The 4,055-nt window shown below is 44.5% G+C and overlaps 1 long non-coding RNA gene across 1 annotated transcript; it reads right to left on the bottom strand.

Annotated features, from left to right (window-relative positions):
* Positions 1-3,397: 3,397 nt before the first annotated feature.
* LOC145432276 (uncharacterized) lies at positions 3,398-3,783 on the bottom strand. The gene is made up of 2 exons (XR_013912559.1): positions 3,657-3,783; positions 3,398-3,569 (listed from the first exon to the last, which is right to left on the bottom strand). It is a non-coding gene; the product is annotated as an uncharacterized LOC145432276 (long non-coding RNA).
* Between the last annotated feature and the right edge of the window lie 272 nt (positions 3,784-4,055).

Genomic DNA, 4,055 nt, shown 5'->3' with positions numbered 1-4,055 from the left:
TGAGCCTCATTCAGATAAAGGTCAAAAGTCTTTACTGAGCAATGATTTGGTACACAAAAATGTATTCTAAGGCTAAAGCAGAGCGAAGGAAGAGTCAAAAACATAAAAGCTTGATTCGGTACCCCAAGGAATACACAAGTAATGGCTGGACCACCAGACTCAGAAGTAATAAGTTGACCTGGCACAGGGGAAGAGGAACAAAGAAGCTAAATATCACAATGAGGAAAAAGTAATTAGAGTAGGGCAGAGATAAAATAAGGTGGGAAATACAAGAATAAGGCAAGGTATCTGAAACAAAAGTTGAGTAATTTAAAACAACCAAAAAAAGAATTAATGAAAAGCATAATCTTTTACAGCAGCATGCAAGAGCATGTAGCACAAATCCACTATATATAGTAATACACAGTGTTGGGAAGGTTACTTTTAAAATGTATTCCACTGCAGATTACAGATTACAGAATACATGCCCCAAAATGTATTTTGTAACGTATTCCGTTACGTTGCTCAATGAGAGTAACGTATTCTGAATACTTTGGATTACTTAATATATTATCATGTTTTTTTACAACTACATGAATGTACTATTGCTGTGTGATTTATTACTATTACTGAAGGCTACTCGCCATACCAATACCAACTAGATTTTTAAATCTCCAAATGTTGATTCTGTTCATCTGGATGTAGCGTTTTGTGGGAGAAACGTTTCGTCACTCATCCAAGTGACTTCTTCAGTCTCAGCTGACTGCAGGTTTCAATCTTATAAACAGTACATTTGCATAATGACTGAAACCAGCCCACTGAAGGAACAATGGGCTGGGAGGTCAGTTCCTTAATCATAATTATGCAAATTCTCATGACCATTGATCAACAACCACTGACCAAAACCTGCTGATCAATGGCCATGAGTCCCATTCACAGAGAGTTGGGGAATGGCTGCAATCACAGCATTGTAAGATGGCAAAAGATGTACCCTTAGGCCCCCTCCTCGATTCAGAGATGGTCTTTCCCTTTTCACGTAAATGGCCTCCCTGACTCTGCGCTCAAACCAGCGTTCCTCCCTGTCCAGGATGTGTGCATCCTCATCATTGAAAGAGTGTCCACTGGCCTGTAGGTGTAAATAGACTGCAGAGTCCTGGCCTGACGAGGTGGCTCTTCTGTGTTGTGCCATCCGCTTCGCCGGAGGTTGTTTGGTTCCCCCGATGTGTAAATCCTGGCAATCCTCCTGCACTTAACAGCGTACACTATGTTACTCTGTTTGCGTCGGGGGACCCGATCCTTGGGGTGGACCAGTTTTTGGCGCGGCGTGTTTTGGGGTTTAAAAGCCACAGAGACCCAGTGTTTAGAAAAAATGCGTCTCAACTGCTCCGATACTCCTGACACGTACGGGATCACTACAGGTTTTCACTTGGACAGCGGTTGTCCTTCTCTCCTGGATCGGCTGGAGCTTTCTCTAGGTGCCTTTCCCGCTTTGACAAAAGTCCAGCTTGGATAACCACATTTACTCAGGGCCTTCTTGATGTGCCGTTCTTCTGCCTCCCTGGCTGCTGTGTCTGTGGGGATGGTGTTCGCTCTGTGTTGTAGCGTCCTGATGACACTCAGTTTATGCTTCAGTGGATGATGAGAGTCAAACCTTAGATACTGATCTGTATGTGTAGGTTTACGGTACACGTCAGCTTTTAGATGTCCCCCATTCCTGATGGAAATCTCACAGTCTAAGAAGCCTAACCTGCCACTTTTCATATCCTCCCTGGTGAATTTGATGTGTCGGTCCACCGAGTTAATGTGATCCGTGAAATGTAGTACGTCCTGAGATTTGATTTTCACCCAGGTGTCATCCACATACCTGAACCAATGGCTTGGTGGTGTTCCAGGGTAGGATACCAAAGGCCTCTTTTCCATTTCTTCCATGTACAAATTGGCCACGATGGGTGAAACTGGGGAGCCCATGGCACACCCATGTTTCTGCCTGTAGAACTGACCCTTGTATGTGAAGTAGGTTGAATGAAGACACAGTTCCAAAAGCAAACACACACGGTCGATGCTGAGAGTGGTCCTGTTGCTTTAGATTTTTAAATCTTAATAAAAAATGAGTAACAGTAGGTGGACATTAGGTAAGGCTGCACTTTTTGCAGTCATCTCGTATAGAAAACTATTCCGCGCGTATATAAAACAGGTCTGCGGCTCCGAACTATAAAGGGACCTCTGGCTAATACGTCGGGTTCGTGCCGGGCTCGTAGCTGAAAACTAGCTTTACTTTGTTGTCTGGGTCAACTTTGCTAGTGAGAGACAGAGAGAGGCATTGAAAGGCTGCTCCAACGGAACTTATTGTTTCAGAGGAAAACACGAACACGGTATACAGTCGAGTCTTAACAGCTTACTTACAGCTGGGCTGGTCAGGCTCTCTTCTTGGCTGCAGTGGTTGTTATTATATTTACATGCTTCCAGCTCCCGTTTCTGCTCCGTGACAGCTCGTACTTTTCCTTTTTCTCCCTCCTTGCTCACAGACACATAACATGTATGGCAGTCCATTCTCCCTGCAGCACGTACTACACTGCCCATCAGGCTACATTCTTTAGGGCGATGCCTGTAACACTCTGCTATTGCCTTCATATGAAATCATTTAAAAAAATATTTCTTTACGTCATTATGAGACGCGAGATTGAGACACAGGCATTTGAGTCTCTTAATGCGTGTTTTGTTTGGATTTCCACCGGCATGGAATTACCAAAAATAGAGAGACCATAGCCTAACATGTGAAACAGGAAAAGACTGCCGTGTAATCCCTTTACTTCAGCAAAGTAACTGTATTCTGAATACCACCTTTTTAAATGGTAACTGTAATGGAATACAGTTACTCATATTTTGTATTTTAAGTACGTAACGGCGGTGCATGTATTCTGTTACTCCCCAACACTGGTAATACATGAGTGTCAAACATAAGCCCCAGGGGCCAGAATCGACCTGGCAAAAACTGCAATATGCCCTGCTGCCTGTCTTTGGAAAATGTGTAGAACAGAAATTATGGACTTGTAATTGTATTGTCCCGCATTTTACAGATTTTCCTGCTAATAAACCTCTCCCCTATGGCCAGTCACGTTACACCAAAGTAATTAAGTTATAGTTTTAACATTGAATCCCAAAGAGTCATGCTGACGGATTTCTTTCTGTTGAAATAGCACTTCAGTTGTTAAGATATCTCAGGGATTAAAAGTGTAGTTAAACTCCTGTACACAGACAGAAAGGGCTGGCCCCGCCCACATAAACTCAATGTGGTGGTCCGTGATATTAAAGGAGTTTGAAATCCTTGAAATAATGAACCTATATCTTCTGTACTTTATGTCACGGTCTGGCTGGCAGACCGTGGGGATGTGAGAAATGGGGACCCAAAATGCAGGACTTGGCGCTGAAGGCAGTGCGTTTATTTACAGTGGTGACAATCCAAACAACAATAAATTCCCCGTGCGATCCCAACTCCCGTTCCGTGTCTTCTCCTTTATCCCGTGCTCCGTGCTCTGTCTCCGTTCCCTGTGTACTGTCCGTGTGCTGCCTCCTGGTCGCCACAATTCCTCCTGAGAAACACGCATACAAAAGGCAGTCGTGAGTACAAAACCTAACGGCAGACTTGCACTAACCTTGCACGATAAACTAAGACTGACGGGAAGTCACTCAACGATCCAGCGTCGAGGAGCTCTCAGCCACACTGTTTTGAAGCTCCTCTGACGAGGCTTGATCGGCGCCAGGTGTGTGTGGATTCCTGGGTGGGACCGGTCAGCTGGCAGGGCCACACCCACCAGGCCTAGAAGTGCCTGCCACGACCGCACCCTCACACACATGCACACACCCATAAACACCTGACAGTACACCAACACGGAAAACAGGACAGCAGACACAACCATAATAACAATAACCACAATAATAATGATAATAACTACCATAGTAGTCCAGACTGCTCACGGACCCCGAATCCCTGGAACTGGGTCCGTGACACTTTAGTTTATATCTACACGTTATATGTGTTGTGCTTTCTGCAGATAGCAGAACTATACAGTTGTGCT

The sequence above is a fragment of the Astatotilapia calliptera genome, chromosome 12 (assembly GCF_964374335.1).
Source record: "Astatotilapia calliptera chromosome 12, fAstCal68.1, whole genome shotgun sequence".
Classification (NCBI taxonomy): domain Eukaryota; kingdom Metazoa; phylum Chordata; class Actinopteri; order Cichliformes; family Cichlidae; genus Astatotilapia; species Astatotilapia calliptera.
The sequence above is the reverse complement of the archived record's forward strand: the minus strand, read 5'-3'. Positions and strand labels throughout refer to the sequence as shown.